This window comes from Balaenoptera ricei, chromosome 8, assembly GCF_028023285.1.
Source record: "Balaenoptera ricei isolate mBalRic1 chromosome 8, mBalRic1.hap2, whole genome shotgun sequence".
Lineage (NCBI taxonomy): Eukaryota > Metazoa > Chordata > Mammalia > Artiodactyla > Balaenopteridae > Balaenoptera > Balaenoptera ricei.
This window is the reverse complement of record NC_082646.1, coordinates 48,429,635-48,436,573: the sequence shown is the minus strand read 5'-3', so window position 1 is coordinate 48,436,573 and position 6,939 is coordinate 48,429,635. Positions and strand designations below refer to the sequence as shown.

At 40.1% G+C, this 6,939-nt stretch overlaps 1 pseudogene; it reads left to right on the top strand.

Moving 5' to 3' along the window:
• The first annotated feature begins 1,603 nt into the window (after positions 1-1,603).
• On the top strand, positions 1,604-6,680 carry LOC132370154 (tyrosine-protein phosphatase non-receptor type 2-like; annotated as a pseudogene).
• The last annotated feature ends 259 nt before the right edge of the window (positions 6,681-6,939 follow it).

Below are 6,939 nucleotides of genomic sequence, written 5' to 3'. Positions count from 1 at the left end.
CGGACCGGGGCACGAACCCATGTCCCCTGCATTGGCAGGCTGACTCTCAACCACTGCGCCACCAGGGAAGCCCCTACCATACAGATTTTAAAAAACATTCTAATTGATACTTAATTCTTGGTGAGCAAAATTCAAATTTTTGCACAGCAACAGATTAGAAGTCAAAGATTTTCTTAATACTATTAAGTGGATTTTCTTCTTCATGAGTTGAGTCTGGCAAGGCTTTGATCATGGACCTTGACGGAATGTTGATATTTTTATGCCTTTTAGAAAGCCCCAGCTGTCTGAGACACTCTGTCCCTGTGGTCTCACAAATCTGACTTGATCACTCTTAATTTATTTCTCAGATAAAGCTATTGAGTGTGGGAGAGTTGCTTTTTCCTTTACAGGAAGGTCACCAACTTCAATTTTGTGGATTTCTATTTATTAGTTGATGCCACTGGCATGCAAACTTTGGCTAGGCAGTCACTCTGCTTCCAAATCCTTCCATCATCTCTGACTTTCCAGTGAATTCCCATCAGAGACTGTCCCGACAGTTCTGTTTTCTCCTCAAGCTTCACCCCGTCCCATCCTTCTCCGCCCAGCAAGAGGCTGTACTTTTCTTCTCCATCTCAAAGCTCTTAAAGCACACAGTGATTTTCCTTTCCTCATTCATTCATTCATTCATTCAAAATCTCTTGAATGTTCAATCAGTATGAATTGGGCATAGGCCTTCCCCCTTGAGGTAATTCCACTCTGGTGGGGGGTTAGGAGGAATAATAACACCAACAAATGTGTATCTTACAAGTCTTTGAACACCAGAGGAGAAGCATTTACTTTTCTTGAATGGAAGAATCAGGAAAGTTCCCCAGAGAAAGTGATCTGTGAGTCGTGTCTGAGAGGGCGAGTGAGAGTTCAATAGGAGACAATTGGGTGACCAGCACTCCAGGTGGAGGGAACAATGTGTACAAGACCATGAAGGCATGAGATAGCGTGACATGATCATAGACAGAGCGAGAGAGGGCCTAGAATGCAGGACATGTTGGGGCCGTGTTGGGAGAGGAGCTGGAAAAGCTGGTAGGGGCTCCATCATCTGGGGGGAAGAAGTGTCTTCCCTCATCTGTGCTCCTGGCACCACTCCCTTCTCCAGCATCTTGCTTCTGAATTCTCCTTTTCTTTGGTATCTTATCTTTCAGATCACAGAGAGGTGCAAATCTTATCTTTCTTACAAACACACACACACACACACACACACACACACCAACTTCACCCCACTCTGCTTTAAGCTTGCATCTCATAGTCCTTGTACCTAGTTTCAAGTTCTTGAGAGAGCAGGTTGTCTCACTTTCTTTACTTCTTCACCTCTCATTCTCTCTACCTCATCGCAGTCTGGCTTGAGAAAAAATAAGAAGTGTGCTTGGGCACATCATCCAATCCTAAAGTTGTAAATCTAAAACCTATGAGTCAAATACTTTCCTTCACCCCACTGTGAATTTTAAGGAATGCCATTTTATTTTCTTCCTTATTTATTTGCAGCTACTGTAGGCTCAGTTCCTCTCTGAATGTGTTTTAATTTACTTAAAACAAGTCTATCCTCTTTCCCCTGCATAATTATGTAAAGCCAATGGCTCCTTTAATTCCAAGGCCATGGTGTTCCCCTGTTGATGCAAAGGCTGAAACAGGGATCCATCTTCTGGGGAGGGTGGCCAGGCCGTGGCGGGGCGGCCAGAGCACGGCAGCCCGAGCATCCCCTCCGAACTTCCTGGAAGGAGCTCAGAAATTCGCAGTGAGTCCCATGACTATCCTCAGAGTGGTCAAGTTTCCAGAAAACAGAAATCGACACATATACAGAGATGTAAGCCCATATGATCACAGTCGTGTTAAACTGCAAAATACTGAAAATGATTTATTAATGCCAGCTTAGTTGACATAGAAGAGGGGCAGAGGAGTTACATCTTAGAGTATCCACTTCCTAATACAGGTTGTCATTTCTGGCTCATGGTTTGGCAGCAAAAGACCAAAGCACTTGTCATACTAAACCGAATTGTGGAGAAAGAATCAGTTAAATGTGCACAGTACTGGCCAACAAAAGGCGAAGGAGAGATGCTACTTGAGGAAACGGGACTCAGTGTGAAGTTCCTGTCAGAAGCCATGAAGTCCTATTACACAGTCCATCTGCTGCAGTTAGGAACTACCAGTAGTGGTGAAGCCAGAACAGTATCTCAGAAGCAAGAAGAACTGCAATCCTGCAGGCTGTGGAACAAAAGCCACATTCACAAAAAGATAGACAAGATGAAAAGGCAGAGGGCTATGTATAAGATGAAGGAACAAGATAAAACCCCAGAAAAATAACTAAATGAAGTGGAGATAGGCAACCTTCCAGAAAGAGAATTCAGAATAATGATAGTGAAGATGATCCAGGACCTCGGAAAAAGAATGGAGGCAAAGATCGAGAAGATGCAAGAAATGATTAACAAAGAACTAGAAGAATTAAAGAACAAACAAACAGAGATGAACAATATAATAACTGAAATGAAAACTACACTAGAAGGAATCAATAGCAGAATAACTGAGGCAGAAGAACGGATAAGTGACCTGGAAGACAGAATGGTGGAATTCACTGCTGTGGAACAGAATAAAGAAAAAAGAATGAAAAGAAATGAAGACAGCCTAAGAGACCTCTGGGACAACATTAAACACAACAACATTCCCATTATAGGGGTCCCAGAAGGAGAAGAGAGAGAGAAAGGACCCGAGAAAATATTTGAAGAGATTATACTCAAAAACTTCCCTAACATGGGAAAGGAAACAGCCACCCAAGTCCAGGAAGTGCAGAGAGTCCCATACAGGAAAAACTCAAGGAGAAACATGCCGAGACACATAGTAATCAAGTTGGCAAAAATTAAAGACAAAGAAAAATTATTGAAGGCAGCAAGGAAAAAATGACAAATAACATACAAGGGAACTCCCAAGGTTAACAGCTCCCAAGGTTAACAGCTGCTTTCTCAGCAGAAACTCTACAAGCCAGAAGGGAGTGGCATGATATACTTAAAGTGATGAAAGGGAAGAACCTACAACCAAGATTACTCTACCCGGCAAGGATCTCATTCAGACTCGATGGAGAAATCAAAAGCTTTACAGACAAGCAAGAGCTAAAAGAATTAAGCACCACCAAACCAGCTCTACAACAAATGCTAAAAGAACTTCTCTAAGTGGGAAACACAAGAGAAGAAAATGATCTACAGAAACAAACCCAAAACAATTAAGAAAATGGTAACAGGAACATACATATCGATAATTACCTTAAACGTGAATGGATTAAATGCTCCAACCAAAAGACACAGGCTTGCTGAATGGATACAAAAACAAGACCCATATATATGCTGTCTACAAGAGACCCACTTCAGACCTAGGGACATATACAGATGGAAAGTGAGGGGATGGAAAAAGATATTCCATGCAAATGGAAATCAAAAGAAAGCTGGAGTAGCAATACTCATATCAGATAAAATAGACTTTAAAATAAAGAATGTTACAAGAGACAAGGAAGGACATTACATAATGATCAAGGCATCAATCCAAGAAGAAGATATAACAATTATAAATATATATGCACCCAACATAGGAGCACCTCAATACATAAGGCAACTGCTAACAGCTATAAAAGAGGAAATCGACAGTAACACAAAAATAGTGGGGGACTTTAACACCTCACTTACACCAATGGACAGATCATCCAAAATGAAAATAAATAAGGAAACAGAAGCTTTAAATGACACAATAGACCAGATAGATTTAATTGATATTTATAGGACATTCCATCCAAAAACAGCAGATTACACTTTCTTCTCAAGTGCGCATGAAACATTCTCCAGGATAGATCACATCTTGGGTCACAACTCAAGCTTCAATAAATTTAAGAAAATTGAAATCATATCAAGCATCTTTTCTGACCACAACACTATGAGATTAGAAATGAATTACAGGGAAAAAAAAGTGAAAAACACAAACACATGGAGGCTAAAAAATACGTTACTAAATAACCAAGAGATCACTGAAGAAATCAAAGAGGAAATCAAAAAATACCTAGAGACAATGAAAACACGACGATCCAAAACCTATGGGATGCAGCAAAAGCAGTTCTAAGAGGGAAGTTTATAACTATACAAGCCTACTTCAGGAAACAAGAAAAGTCTCAAATAAACAATCTAACCTTACACCTAAAGGAACTAGAGAAAGAAGAACAAAAAAAACCCAAAATTAGCAGAAGGAAGGAAATCATAAAGATTAGAGCTGAAATAAATGAAATAGAAACAAAGAAAGCAATAGCAAAGATCAATAAAACTAAAAGCTGGTTCTTTGAGAAGGTAAACGAAATTGATAAACCATTAGCCAGACTCATCAAGAAAAAGAGGGAGAGGACTCAAATCAATAAAATTAAAAATGAAAAAGGGGAAGTTACAACAGACACCGCAGAAATACAAAGCATCCTAAGAGACTACTACAAGCAACTCTAGGCCAATAAAATGGACAACCTGGAAGAAATGGACAAATTCTTAGAAAGTTATAACCTTCCAAGACTGAACCAGGAAGAAATAGAAAATATGAACAGACCAATCACAAATAATGAAATTGAAACTGTGATTAAAAATCTTCCAACAAACAAAAGTCCAGGACCAGATGGCTTCACAGGTGAATTCTATCAAACATTTAGAGAAGAGCTAACACCCATTCTTCTCAAACTCTTCCAAAAAATTGCAGAGGAAGGAATGCTCCCAAACTCATTCTATGAGGCCACCATTACCCTGATACCAAAACCAGACAAAGATATTACAAGAAAAGAAAATTACAGACTAATACCACTGATGAATATAGATGTAAAAATCCTCAACAAAATACTAACAAACAGAATCCAACAACACATTAAAATGATCATACACCATGATCAAGTGGGAGTTATCCCAGGGATGCAAGGATTCTTCAATATACACAAATCAATCAATGTGATACACCATATTAACAAATTGAAGAATAAAAACTTCAAAGATTTTGCACAGCAAAGGAAACCATAAACAAGACGAAAAGACAACCCTTAGAATGGGAGAAAATATTTGCAAATGAATCAACGGACAAAGGATTAATTTCCAAAATATATAAACAGCTCATGCAGATCAATATTAAAAAGACAAACAACCCATTCCAAAAATGGGCAGAAGACCTGAATAGACATTTCTCCAAAGAAGACATACAGATGGCCAAGAAGCACATGAAAAGCTGCTCAGCATCATTAATTATTAGAGAAATGCAAATCAAAACTATAATGAGGTATCACCTCACCCCAGTTAGAATGGGCATCATCAGAAAATCTACAAACAACAAATGCTGGAGAGGGTGTGGAGAAAAGGGAACCCTCTTGCACTGTTGGTGGGAATGTAAATTGATATAGACACTATGGAGAACAGTATGGAGGTTCCTTCAAAAACTAAAAATAGAATTACCATATGATCCAGCAATCCCACTACTGGGCATATACCCAGAGAAAACCATAATTCAAAAAGACACATGCACCCCAATGTTCAATGCAGCACTGTTTACAATAGCCGGGTCATGGAAGCAACCTAAATGCCCATTGACAGACGAATGGTTAAAGAAGGTGTGGTACATATATACAATGGAATATTACTCAGCCATAAAAAGGACCGAAATTGGGACATTTGTAGAGATGTGGATGGATCTAGAGACTGTCATACAGAGTGAAGTAAGTCAGAAAGAGAAAAACAAATATCGTATATTAACGCACATATGTGGAACCTAGAGAAATGGTACAGGTGAACCGGTTTGCAGGGCAGAAATTGAGACACAGACATAGAGAACAAATGTATGGACACCAAGGCGGGAAAGCAGCGGGGGGTGGTGGTGATGGTGTGATGAATTGGGAGATTGGGATTGACATGTATACACTGATGTGTATAAAATTGATGACTAATAAGAACCTGCTGTATAAAAAAATAAATTAAAAAATAATAATAAATTACAGAACAGTATCTCACTTTCATTATACTACCTGGCCAGATTTCGGAGTCCCTGCATCACCAGCTTCATTTCTCAATTTCTTATTTAAAGTGTGAGAATCTGGCTCCTTGAATCCTGAACACAGGCCTGCAGTGATCCGCCGTAGTGCCGGCATCGAGCAGTCAGGCACCTTTTCTCTGGTGGACACTTGTCTTGTTCTGATGGAAAAAGGAGAAAATATTAACATTAAACAACTGTTACTGAGTATGAGAAAATGCTGAATGGGGCTGATTCAGACACCAGATCAACTCAGATTTTCATACATGACTATAAGAGAAGGAGCAAAGTTTCTAAAGGGAGATTCAAGTGTACAGAAGCGGTGGAAAGAACTTTCTAACGAAGACGTTATGTCCTGTTTTTTGATCAGTCACCATCCAAAATAATGAGTGAAAAATACAATGGCAACAGGATAGGCCTAGAAGAAGAAAAACTGACAGGTGACAGATATACAGGACTGTACTCTAAAATGCAAGATACTCTGGAGGAAAACAGTGAGAGTGCTCTGCGCAAGCGCCTTCTGGGGGACAGGAAAGGGCACAGCTCAGAAGGTGTAGCAGATGAAGCAGAGGCTGAACGAGACCGAACGAGAAAAGGAAAAGGCGGTTTTATTGGCAACCTATTCTCACTAAGATGGGGTTTGTGTCAGTCATTTTGGTTGGTGCTTTTGTTGGCTGGACACTTTTCTCAGCAACATGCCCTATAAATAATGAATCTTGCCCCGCAAGTTTCGGCACTGGTAGTTGACAGTGTTGTGTGAATCACGGGGGTTTTCGTCTGTTAGCAAATTCCTCAGACCCCAGAAGGTGCAGTTGACTAGACACCCACAGAGAAGTGGGGTATCCAGTCCCGCCAGCACCCCAGGGTGCTGCTCACACTGTACCCACTCCC